The following is a 13,938-nucleotide window of genomic DNA, read 5'->3' on the forward strand; positions in this document are numbered from 1 at the left end:
TGCTCTTTTATCAACATTATTGGGCTAATTTAGAGAATCACTGAGGCAAGGAAGTGGTACTTGCCTAAAAATGCCATCACATCATATAAAATATTATATCAAATTCATTCTTGCTAATAAATTATAATTTTGTTTTGCAAATAGCATGCTGACGCTCTTCAATACTTGTTATACCTAAGGTAGCAACCCTACCAAGAAAATAGGAAGCATCCCGAAGAGATCTATTTTTATTGTTGCCCTCACTTAACTTTGGACAGGAATTACAAGCAAAGGGACAGCATCCAGAAACCTAGTTGTGCAAAAGATGCTCAGATATTCTCTGCTCTTAATCTCATTACATCCAGTCTGCAGAAATAACCAAGCTCCCCTGGTCCTCTGATGAAAACCCACATTCAGCTTTCTGCCCTGGTCATTCTCAGCCACTGAAGCTACTCAATTTTTGATACTGGATGAGCCACCAGGAAATGGTACTGGCACAGAAAGATGCATGACAGAGTTCCACACCAACAGAGCATGATTCCAGCAGAATAGGGGCAAAATAATTCTTTCAATGAGGAATTCAGTAGGATAAACATGACCAAGCTCATAACTAGCCCTTGGGTCTGTCTCTTCTAGTTTTGTTCATGTTCAGTCCCTCTGGTTTAGATCTCTCTCCCCAAATATATATTTTAATGAATATGAAAAAGTCTATTGTAACAAATTATTTTTACTTATATAAAATTAGCATCATTTCATTAATCTTTGCTTAAAGGAGTAACTTACTTTTGGAATCTTACAAATGCCATTTTACCATTTTGTTGACCTTCACCTTATTTTTGTATTCTTTTTACATATGCCTTAAAAGGCCATGCCTGAAATGGAGCATTTTTTTCCTATTTTAAAAAAAGTAGCAGGGTACCTGGGTGGCTTAGTGGTTGAGCATCTCCCTTTGGCTCAGGTTGTGATCCGGGATCCTGGAATCCAGTCCCCTATCAGGCTCCCAACAGGGATCCTGCTTCTCCCTTTGCTTATGTCTCTGACTCTTTCTCTGTGTTTCTCATAAATAAATATTTTTTTTAAAAAACTAAAAAATTAAAGAGTAGCAAAGTTAGGCTATTTTCTTTTGTGTATTATTTATGTTGATTATTTTATCTGAAAGTCTCATTTTTTACTTTTGACAAATTCCTCCAGCTTTATAAAATTTAATCTATTAGTAAATCTCAATTAGTTTAACTTTGCTTTGTTCTCTCATTTTTTTTAATTCATAAACATCTATTTTCTCTAATAATAAATTAAGGAAGAAGATATGCTCCTGTGTCTCTACTCATCTTTTCCAGTTTCCTTAAGTCACCCCTCTTAAAAGAGGAAAAAAAGACCATCTCTTCAATAAATGGTGCTGGGAAAATTGGACATCCACATGCTGAAGAATGAAACTAGACCATTCTCTTACACCATACACAAAGATAAACTCAAAATGGATGAAAGATCTAAATGTGAGACAAGAATCCATCAAAATCCTAAAGGAGAACATAGGCAACACCTTTTTAGAACTTGGGCACAGCAACTTCTTGCAAGATACTTCCATGAAGGCAAGGGAAACAAAAGCAAAAATGAACTATTGGGACTTAATCAAGGTAAGAAGCTTCTGCACAGCAAAAGAAAGTCAACAAAACTAAAAGACAACCTACAGAATGGAAGAAGATATTTGCAAATAATGTATCAGATAAAGGGCTAGTATCCAAGATCTATAAATAACTTATTAAACTCAAAAGCAAAGAAACAAACAATCCAATCATGAAATGGGCAAAAGACATGAAGAGAAATCTCACAGAGGAAGACATAGACATGGCCAACATGCATATGAGAAAATGCTCCACATCCCTTGCCATCAGGGAAATACAAATCAACCCACAACGAGATACCATCTCACACCAGTGAGAATGGGGAAAATTAACAAGGCAGGAAACAACCAATGTTGGAGAGGATGTGGAGAAAGGGTAATCCTCTTGCACTGTTGGTGGGAATGCGAACTGGTGCAGCCACTCTGGAAAACTGTGTGGAGGCTCCTCAAAGAGTTAAAAATAAATCTGCCCTACGACTCAGCAATTGCACTGCTGGGGATTTACCCCAAAGATACAGATGCAGTGAAATGCCAGGACACCTGCACCCCGATGTTTATAGCAGCAATGTCCACAGTAGCCAAACTGTGGAAGGAACCTCGGTGTCCCTCGAAAGATGAGTGTATGAAGAAGATGTGGTCTATGGATACAATGGAATATTACTCAGCCATTAGAAATGACAAATACCCACCATTTGCTTTGACGTGGATGGAACTGGAGAGTATTATGCTCAGTGAAGTAAGTAGATTGGAGAAGGACAAACATTATATGGTCTCATTCATTTGGGGAATATAAAAATTAGTGACAGGGAATAAAGGGAAAAGGAGAGAAAATGAGTGAAAATATCAGTGAGGGTGCCAAAACATGAGAGACATCTAACTCTGGGAAACAAACAAGGGGTAGTGGAAAGGGATGTGGGAGGGAGGTTGGGGTGACTGGGTGATGGGCACTTAGGGGGTCACTTGATGGAATGAGCATGGGGTGTTATGCTATATGTTGGCAAATTGAACTCCAATAAAATTTTTTTTTAAAAAAAGAGGAAATACTAATCTGATTGGTTAACATTTTACCAATACATGGGCTCCATTAACTAGTGCAGGCTCACTACATATTAAAAAACCAAGGGTAGACCTGGGACTCTCCTTTTCTTCTGTCCCCTGACATTGTGATTTAAGATGCTCTCTCTTTGGCTCATTTTCTTTTTCAATTCAGCAGAGTCAAAATGTTGAGCCAGGGCTTGACTTCAACAGTCCATGATATATTATTTGATGACTTACAAGGGTAGTAATATCCTATGCATAGGCCTTAAACATCAGTTTTACATATCTACCTGACTTCAAGAGAAAGATCATATTGGAGTACATGTTCGAAGCAATGTACCAAGTTCACATTTGTCAGGACATTGTTTACCTTTCTAGTTGCACCCATGTGATTAATTTTTATAAAATAATAATGTAGAAGGACTCTTAATTTTCTAACTATCTTGAATTAATATCAATTCAAGGATTACCTATAACAATTAATATCTCAGATGACTTTGACTATTCTCCACACTAATTGAATATTATTTAGTTTGTATATAATTGTCCTATTTTTAATGTGTTTAATTTTTCAGTTAATTTAACATTTTAATGAAGAAAAATGCTCACACTAAAAATTTCACAAATAAAGGATGGCTTTAGTTTTTGAAACATCTGAAATGTTTTGAAAATATTAAAGTCATGTATTTGAAAGAAGGATGCTAAACTTAATTAGATGCTAGAACAACCTCCTCTACATTTGAGTGAAGGTATTGGAAAAATAAGTAGATCAGTCCTATCATCCTGGCCTCAACCATTAATTCAAGTTGCTGGGGAAAGAATAAGGAAAACAAAATAAATTACAGAAATAATGGTCTACAGTGGAACATTGAAAAATTGCTATATCAAAGTATAAGAATGCTTAATATGCATCATACCATCAGTCCTAGGATATAGATTATAGTACTGATTTCACGTAAGAAATGAGAAAACTGATGTCTGAATAGGTAAAGAGACAACTGCAAATTCTTTACTTTTTAGTTCTAGTTGCCTCTGAGGCCTGCCTACATTCCTTCACCAAAGTTCCTTGAAACACTGTGACTACTGGCCATGTATCAGTCATCTTTTGTATTTATTTGTATAACAGCTTTTTACCACTGAGAGTATTAAAAATATTCAATAAAATATTGCTTTTTTAAGCTTTTATTTTAATAATAGTGTATAATATGAAAGAGCTTTATTTCTGAATAGCAATTTAAGCCATAATATGAGGTGTTCAGATTCTAGAACAAAAGGTCCTAACAAAACCAAACTTTCGCTTCATCTAGAATTATGTGGACATGTTTTATAGGAATTCATTGGAATTCCTGATTATGTACCAAGTTTCTAAGATCTTTTTCTGTCTTTACTGGTAAAAATTATCTCGGAGTGGTGCACCTGGTGGCTCTGTCCAGTAAGCATTTGCCTTTGGCTCAGGTCATGATCTCAGGTCTGGGATTAAGCCCCTTCTCCCTTTCCTTCTGCCCTTACCCCTCATCTCCCTGCTGCTCATGTTCTCTCTCTCTCTCTCTCTCTCTCTCATATAAATAAATAAAATCTTTTAAAATTTATCTAGGAGTATAAATAAAGGAAATGTCATATTTAATTAATTGGTTACTATATTTAAGTTTTGTTTAATATTTATCCCAGCAAAAAAAAAAAAAAAAAAAAAAAGATCAACTGAGAAATGTCGTATTAGCTATCCTTTGAATTGCACTGCAAAATAGAGGGGAAAGATGAAAATGTTCTACACTATATTTTGAATCTCTTTTCATATATATCCTAAAAGAACTAAAAATTTAATGTGCTTCAAGAAAAAAAATCCAAGAAAGATTTTCTTGGAGGGCAAAGATTTATCCACCCTCAGAGATTAAATTTAAAAGCCAAGAAAAAATTCCTTAGATTGTAGTGTTATAGAGCAAACCAATCTTTAAATCCACCAAAACACTACTAGAATACTAAAACACAATGTGTGTGAACAAATCACAAATGATTCAAGAAACACCAATTTTGGTTTTTGAGTTTTTTTATGTCCTAAGCCACTGGCTTATAAAGTAGGAAAGGATGTGGTATAACATGGATTTGAGAATATATACCATAAAGACATCTATTAATAGGCTTCCTTTGACATTGAATTACATTCTCCAAAATAGTTTTGTTTTTGTTTTTTGTGTGTTTTTTGCTGCACAAAGAAGAAAATAGACAAAAAGTTAGAGTCAACTACCAGAGACAGGTATCAGGTTGAAATTACAAATCTACAAATACACATTTATTGCTATTTTTAAAAACCAGCTTTTCACTAATAAAAAACTTGTATTCATTAAAAGTACATTTTGTTCCGTTTTTATTAAGCATTTTCTTCTCTTTCCTAAACTTGTAAATTATTTCTGGTATCACTATCAGTGTCTTCCAACTCTCTTAGTGAATCTAAAAGGCAACAGCATTCCTTAATTTATCTATGATCTCAAAAATTCTATTAGAAAATGAAGAAATTGCTCACAAACTGATATAAATCAAAGCAGGAACTTGTTTTTGAAGACCATCAAATCTTGACTAAAACAAGAAACACTTTAAAAATATGAATATATCCTAAATGTTACGAAGCACATAAACCTGGTTGAGATATAAATTTAAAAGGGCAATTACATAGCATGAAGCCAGATAACCTAACCAGTTCATAATATTTTATATTTAATATAATATATTATAAATGATATAGTTACTAATGAGCTAATGGCTTTTATAAGAAACTTGGTAGTAATTCAGTAAGATGCCAAAGCTGCAGAGGTCAAATTCATTTCTATGTTCTTCCATTTATTTATCTTTGAAATGATGGGGGATTTCCAATTACAAAAGTGTTTTATGATAACCTAAAGAACAACTTTGACAAACATGAGATTTTAAGGAAGACTTCAGGATAAAGCAACTTCAGATAAACAAAACAGAGAATTATGAAAAGCAGTTGGTATTTATCTGAAGATTTTTAATGGGCTAAATTATCAATGTGGGTAAACTACATGTCTTAAAAATGCACTTATGATCGAAAACCAGCTAAATATTATGATTAAATTAAATTTTTTGCAATGTAAAAATTACAAACCATAAAATGCTAATTTTGACCCAGGAAATGTGACACTTAATTAGATGTATTATAAAAACTGGATGGCTAATGAGATAATTATAAGGTGCCCTTTATGCAAAATTTACTCGCTTCTGTGATATTAAGACTCCCAAAAAATTTCAGATCCTAATAAAACAACAACCTCTTCTCTTTGAATTCAGTTTAAGTTTACTCTTAGCTAACACCCTCAAATTTGTCCCTTTTTCTTGAGCAAGAGCTCACCACTGAAAATCAACCACAGGAAGAAATTTCTCTCGAAAATGTTTTTATTTAATTTATTTATTCATGAGAAACACAGAGAGAGAGAAGCAGAGACACAGGCCAAGGGAGAAGCAGGCTCCATGCAGGGAGCCCGATGTGGGACTCATTCCAGGACCCCGGGATCATACCCTGAGCTGAAGGCAGACGCTCAACCATTGATCCACCCAAGTGTCCCTCTCTCAAGATTTTAGTAGAGGATGTTCAGGATGTTTTTAAGTCAATTATATAAGAACCACCAAATAACAACAACAACTATAATAATAATTTCAAAAGAAAGAATTGGCAATAAACCCACTATAGCCTCATCTGCTCTTGATTAAGAAACTCAAATGATAGGAGACCATGACAGTGTTCCACTGAGAGCTGACAGTGGCTTGGATGAGTGTATCATGTAGTAGCAGTGTAAAATACCTCAGATCTATCTATATTCATTTTAATTTTTGTTAAGATTTTATTTATTCATGAAAGAAACAGAGAGAGGCAGAGACATAGGCGGAAGGAGAAGCAGGCTCCATGCAGGGAGCTGGATGTGGGACTAGATCCCGGGACCCCAGGATCACACCCTGGGCCAAAGGCTTGAGCTAACTGCTGAGCAACTCAGGCGTCCCTCTATGTTCAATTTAAAAGTAGACTTGCAGAACTTCTTGATGGATTGAAAAAGAATAAAAGAAAGATAACAGTTTTGGTTCACTCCATAGGTTTTGGTTTAAATAATTAAATGATGGAATTTAATTACAGAGATGGGCAAGATTTTAGAAGTACCAAGTTCTGAAGGGGGAAAGGTCAGAGGATCAATTTTGCAATAATAATGTTGAGTTACTTATTAGATTTTAAGTGGAAATATCAACCAAGCAGTGGAATATACAATTCTGGAGTTTAGCAGAACAAATAAAAATTTGGAAGTTAGCAGTATATGTATGAGAGTTAAAGCACAAGATCAACAAGGGATTAAATTTGGATAGAAGAGATTAGTGTCAGAATTTAGCTCCATCAGGCTACAATTTAGAAATCAGGAAAATGGGGACCAGAAAAGGAGCATAAGAAGCAGCAGTTTACTCAGTAGATAGAACCAAAAGTATAGTGTCCTGGAAACCAAGTAAAGAAAATGCTTAAAGTGAATAATCAACTATATCAAAGGCTGAGAAAAAGACTGAGACTTGAGGAAAAAGGAGGTCGGTATTGGTTGCCCTTGGCAAGCACACATTTTGTAAAGTAGCAAAGGAGAAGACAGATTGGACATAAGTTTTTGAAATCTCCAAAAACTATGAAGAAAGGATTTGATTTCAACAGGGGTAGACTACTACAGCAGCTTAGCTCTGGGGAGGAGAGAAAAGAGACAGTACCTTGAGAGGGTTGTGTGACCTGGAATGATTGTAGCATGTTTGTATATGAAGAAAATTATTGATTGCAAGGAGGAGAATTGCTGATACAGAAGAAAGGGGAAAGATAGTGGAATAATGTCCTTGGCTTAAGTAAAAGATGATAGGGTCTAGTTCACAAGTGGAAAGCTTGGTGTTTCCTATGGACACACCCTAGTCTCCCAAAGCCTCTACCAAGAGCAGCCAGAGTGATCCTTTACAGTATAAGCCAGATCGTGACACATGTCTAGTTAAACACTCTCCAGTGGCTTTCCATCTCATTCAAAGTAAAAGTTTAAGACGTTACAAATGCCTACAAGGAACAGGATAATCTGGCCCCGTGATTGGTCTACCTCCTATGTTCTCGCTGTGCCTCTAGCTTACTACAGACCTGTCCCACAAAATTCCTTGCCCTTCCTTGAACACATCAGGCTCTGCAGTATCTTCTACCTGCAAAGGCTGTGCTCTTAAACACTGTGCTATGCTGCGTGGCTTACCCTCTTTTCCTTTGGGTTTTTGCTTGAATGTCACCCGCCTAGTGAGGCCTTCCTTGACCATGCTATTTAAAACTGCAATTTGTAGGTCCTTCCTTTTTCCTTTCCCTCCCTCCCTCCCTCTCAGTCTGTATATGTTTTCCCCTCAGCACTGATCAGCATATGACATATTGTGTGTTTTATTTTCTTTGTGACTATCTGACCACAACAGAAGGTAAGTTCTAAGGAGACCACAATTTTTGTGTATTGTTCCCTGTTCTATCTCCTAAATCAGCTAAATCACTACTGTAGCACTTAAATCAGTGTCTGTCATGTATTAGAATCTCATTAAGTTTGTTAAATAAATCAAAGAAATGAAAGGTTAATAGGACTTATCCCAAACACTGACTTTTCAATATTTTGAAAATTCTGAACTTACCTAAGTATAAAAATCCTAAAACACTATGTGCTTAATAACAGTGCTCAAATTGCAACAACAGCAGGATGGACCTAGAGGGTATTATGCTAAGTGAAATAAGTTAGAGAAAAGCAAAACACCATATGATTTCCTATGGAATCTGAAAAACAAATGAACACACACATGAAAAGTAGAATGAGACCTATAAACGGAGAATCAAATTGATGGTTGCCAGTGGGGAGGGGAATAGAAGGATGGGCAAAATGGGCAAAGGGGAATGGAAGAGACAGACTTCCAGTTACAGAATGAATAAGTCAGTGGAATAAAAGGCATAGCATAGAGAATATGGTCAATGATACTGTAATAGTATTGTAAGGTGACAGATGGTAGGTACCCTTGTGAGCAGAGCATAATGGATAGACTTGCTGAATCACTATGGCGTACACCTGAAATCAATATAACATTGTGTGTCAACTATACTTAAAAAATCAAAATTAAAAAAAATTTGTAATTGTGCCTAATATACTGAGTGCATTTTAGAGGAGCTTTTGATGTTTCCATTAGATTTCTCGTAAGACAAGAATAGAAAGCCATGACAAATCTTGGTAACTGGAACATTTGTGAAGCTCTATAAAAGAAAGACATTTCATATTTTGTAATTGGAAGAAACTATGCCCTCTACAAAATGTTTATGTTTTAACATCGAGTACAATTAAACATTACAAGATAAGGAAGAATAGAAACAACAAAACACCTTTTTTTTTTTAATTGTATATAGCTTGGAATATTTATGGATCTTCAAGGTAAACCACAATTTTGTTTCAGTTTAGTTCTTTTTTTTTTCTTCCCAATAATTCCAAGGCCCTAGTTTGCTCTATTGCTAGGAAAAGCAAAGAAACTAAGGCATCTCCTAAGCTGTTTGATTAAATTTGGTTTATCATGAACTGAGTGTCTCAGAAACAACAGAAGTTTATTTCAAATATGTTTCCAATATAATAGCACTTGGACTCCAAAAGATGCTGCCACCATTTAGGCTAATTTGATTGACCATATGTATCGGCTTGATCTAATGTTTATATAAAACATTAAATTCTTAAAATTTAGTGATTGAATTTTAAAGAAAAAAATAACACTGAAATAAGTGTGTGAAAATTCAACTTCTAATCTCACTTCCTTGTCAGTCTCGTTATATTCCTTAACATAAGTAAACCCATTTTCTCGTCTATATATTAGTAGATTAAACAATATTTCTCTATTCCTTTCTTTTCTGAGGGCTTTAATTATTAAAATAGAGTCTTTCCTCCAACTCATTCTTGTAACAGAAAAAATATTAACTGGAAATCTCAATTTGTACAAAGTTTTATTACTCTTAGATGATTTACATTACTCCTAAGGCAATAAATAGCTTATTTATAAGAAATATTTTATTTTGAAATTTAATATTTTATACAACTAAGTTTACTTTGGTAAATATTATAATACAAATAATTTTGAATTTCCATATGCATTAACCATTCTAAGATATAAATTTGTGCAAAACTAGATTTGGTAGAGACTATATGCTGACTCATCATTTTGATGCAAATTTGGAAGAATAATCTCAACAGTCCATAAAAAGGGTGATTTATTGACATGTCATGCTATTTGTTGTATAATATGATAAATATAAAATGATTCAGCATGCCATTCTATAAATATTGTAATAGATTATTAAAGCGATAAAACCTAGTGGCAGAAATATAATGAGCTCATGTCATACTTGTATAAAAGCTAAATGATAAACTATTCCTCCTAGAGAGGCTGTTATAACTTAGATCTAAAGTGTGAATTTTTGGAGCACAAAGTAAGAAAAATAACCTGAAGTCCAATTTATAGGGTTCAATTAACAACACTGATTAAGAACACTTGTTGAGAGGACAAATTAATACAAGAGTACATAATGATTACAATCTGGGCACTCACTTATTAAGACTATTTGAATAGTTAGTCTAAAATATTCACAGACAATATTTGGAGTTAATGAATCAACATGTCTAGGTAAAATTTCAATATGCATCATACATAGAGATACACATATATCCAAACTTAAAAAACAGTATGCATATAAAAATTAGCACCACATCATATTTGTATGAGCTTCAAAGTATTACTTTGGATAATAATTTCCATCTGTGCCCTCACACTATGAAACATATATACCTTTGGAGGAAAGTTTACAATTTAGAGAAACTTTATTCCCTAAATAGATACTTGTTAGGTTTCTGATGTTTTTATACACAGAATTAGGTAAAGATATTGTTTCTTATAGAGAATATGGCAAAATTAGTGGCTAGTGACCATTGTATAAATTTAGAGTAATGCTATTATGTAGCAAAATGTTCATACCCTTAAAAACAATTATGACAATGATGCATTACTCTAGTTTTTAAAGAAGCCATTTATGTAGCCATCTTTTCTAGAATTGTCAATTGGTCTCTATTTATCAGACCTCAAGAATACACTTTAATAGCTATTTTACAATAAAACAAAAATTAATGTATCATATTTCTAAGATGTGCAAATAGTGGTCTATTTAAGGCATTTTTTTGAAGGAAATTTAGTTAACGTAGACAATGAAGGCATGGCTGTCAGCACAGTAATTAAATCACTGGGTCATGTATTTTTTGGTTTCCTGTACTAATTTCCTATCATATTATACTAAATAACCATTCTTTCTTCATGTTTTTCTTGAAGTTGTTTGAACTTACCTCTGTAAGTATATACATATATAGCCATACACTTGTGTTAAAGAGGTGAGATAAGCTAAACCAAAAAAAAAAAATCGTATATTTACCAAATAATGGCATAGTGTATTTGATATAAAATTTGGAAAAACTGGCATTAATGGGTGTATATTCCCTTTGAAATATTTCAGATCTACTGTAGTTTTATACTGTATTACTATTTCAGACAAAAAACTGTATTTTGAAGAAAAAGAATATCTGCTTAAAATTAAAAGACCTGATTCAGATGTAGCTATATTTCCTAATAGAATCAAGGTAGACATTTTTTTCTTATTCTTTTTAAAGGTTGGAAAGCTAATCATACCATAGTACTCAGTTCAATTCTAAATCACCAATAATTCACCTTTTAATTTGGTTCTCAAAAGACAAAGCTATAATTCTCTAACAGTAATGGTACCACCCACTAGCCTGATGCAGAGTACAAGGGGCCTGTGACAGTTCTCCCAGATTTGTTTATAGCTGGTTCCTCTAACTTAGAGGCAATGATTCAACTGGAAAGACCAGAGGCTTTGCAGTCAGACTTCCCAGGTGAAATGTTTTCCTCAGCCACTTGTCAGCTTTGTCGTCTCATGATGTGCATTAGTTTCCTCTTGCTATGTAACGCTTTACCACATTACAGGCTTCCAATAACCCATGGAATGGGTTATCTTTGGTTTCCATAGGTCAGGAATGGAGGCACTGTTCCACAGGTCCTCTGTTCATGGTCTCAAAGACTGAAATCAATGTGTTGGCCAGCCTGTAGTTCTTATCTGAGGCTTGGTGTCCTCCTTCTTCTGGGCTTGTTCAGGCTGATGACACAATTCAGCTCCTTAAAGGTGGAGGAATACAAGACCCTGTTTCCTTGTGAGAGGTCAACAAATGTTGCCATGTCAGATCCTAGCCATATGGTCCTCTCAAAATATGGCACTTTACTTTGCTAAAGCCAACAAAACTATCTCCAATCTGCTACAGAGACTTATAGAACATAAAACTATCATAAGGGTGACTGTTTCATTCCCCATACTTTATACTTGACTTAATCATATTCACACACCCCCACCGCCCTCCACCCAACAGTGGGATATTACATAGGACATGAATACAGAAGGTGTGTGTAAAATTATTTATTTTACCACAAGTGTACTAAAAGACCTTTGTCAAGTTATACCTCAGTTTCCTTATTTGGATAATCATGATGCCTATTTCAAAAGTTTGGTAGGAAGAGAAGTTAGCATACAGGATTACTCTGCAAGATTACTTCATAGTCATGATTGACATTCGAAAATTTCTGCACAGTTACCAAATTAGGTAACTCATTTCCTCTTTGAAGAATATAGTTAGAATTACCTTGAATAAACATAGTTAGGAATTAGATTTTCAATTGTTTAAATGAGCTTATATGTAACAAAATATAATCAGGCTTCTAGAATGATTGAATCTAATGTTAATCAAAAACTGACAGCAACTCATGGATTGGAAGAATTAATATTGTGAAAATGTCAATGTTACCCAGGGCAATTTACACATTTAATGCAATCCCTATCAAAATACCATGGACTTTCTTCAGAAAGTTGGAACAAATTATTTTAAGATTTGTGTGGAATCAGAAAAGACCCCGAATAGTCAGGGGATTTTTAAAATTTTAAAATCCATAGCTGGGGGCATCACAAGCCAGATTTCAGGCTGTACTGCAAAGCTGTGGTCACCAAGACAGTGTGGTACTGGCACAAAAACAGACACATAGATCAATGGAACAGAATAGAGAATCCAGAAGTGGACCCTCAACTCTATGGTCAACTAATATTCAACAAAGCAGGAAAGACTATCCACTGGAAAAAAGACAGTCTCTTCAATAGATGGTGCTGGGAAAATTGGACATCAACATGCAGAAGAATGAAACTAGACCACTCTCTTGCACCATACACAAAGATAGACTCAAAATGGATGAAAGGTCTAAATGTGAGACAGGATTCCATCAAAATCCTAGAGGAGAACACAGGCAACACCCTTTTTGAACTCGGCCACAGCAACTTCTTGCAAGATACATCCATGAAGGCAAGAGAAACAAAAGCAAAAATGAACTATTGGGACTTCATCAAGATAAGAAGCTTTTGCACAGCAAAGGATACAGTCAACAAAACTAAAAGACAACCTACAGAATGGGAGAAGATATTTGCAAATGACATATCAGATAAAGGGCTAGTACCAAGATCTATAAAGAACTTATTAAACTCAGGGGAGGGGCAAGATGGCAGAAGAGCAGGGTCCCCAAGTCACCTGTCCCCACCAAATTACCTAGAAAACCTTCAAATTATCCTGAAAATCTACGAATTCGGCCTGAGATTTAAAGAGAGACAAGCTGAAATGCTACAGTGAGAAGAGTTCGCGCTTCTATCAAGGTAGGAAGACGGGGAAAAAGAAATAAAGACACAAAAGGCCTCCAAGGGGGAGGGGCCCGCGAGGAGCCGGGCTGAGGCCGGGGCGAGTGTCCCCAGGACAGGAGAGCCCCGTCCCGGAGGAGCAGGAGCTGCACCGACCTTCCCGGGGGAAAGGGGCTCGCGGGGAGGTGGAGCAGGACCCAGGAGGGCGGGGATGCCCTCGGGCTCCCCGGGACAGTAACAGACACCTGCGCCCCGGGAGAGTGCGCCGAGCTCCCTAAGGGCTGCAGCGCGCAGGCGGGACCCAGAGCAGCTCGGAGGGGCTCGGGGGGGGGGGCTCGGGGGAGGGGGCTGCAGGGCGGGAGCAGCTGGGGGGGCGGCTCGGGGGCGGCTCCCGGAGGGGGCTGCGGGGCGGGAGCAGCTCTGGGGGCTCGGAGGCGGCTCTGCGGAGGGGGCTGCGGGGCGGGAGTGGCTCGTGGGGCTCGGGGGCGGCTCTGCGGAGGGGGCTGCG

At 36.1% G+C, this 13,938-nt stretch overlaps 1 protein-coding gene and 1 long non-coding RNA gene across 2 annotated transcripts in view; one reads left to right on the plus strand and one right to left on the minus strand.

The window, feature by feature from the left end:
• The window catches only part of LOC112661614 (uncharacterized), an 80,800-nt gene extending 78,234 nt beyond the window's left edge, over nucleotides 1-2,566 (plus strand). Inside the window, exon 5 of the long non-coding RNA XR_003137851.3 lies at nucleotides 1,277-2,566. This is a non-coding gene — a long non-coding RNA (uncharacterized LOC112661614). The remainder of the gene's footprint in view (nucleotides 1-1,276) is intronic.
• ROBO2 (roundabout guidance receptor 2) overlaps nucleotides 1-13,938 on the minus strand; it is a 1,648,622-nt gene that overhangs the window by 1,494,131 nt on the left and 140,553 nt on the right. The window lies entirely within an intron of this gene.

This window comes from Canis lupus, chromosome 31 (genome assembly GCF_003254725.2).
Source record: "Canis lupus dingo isolate Sandy chromosome 31, ASM325472v2, whole genome shotgun sequence".
In the NCBI taxonomy this organism is placed as follows: Eukaryota; Metazoa; Chordata; class Mammalia; order Carnivora; family Canidae; genus Canis; species Canis lupus.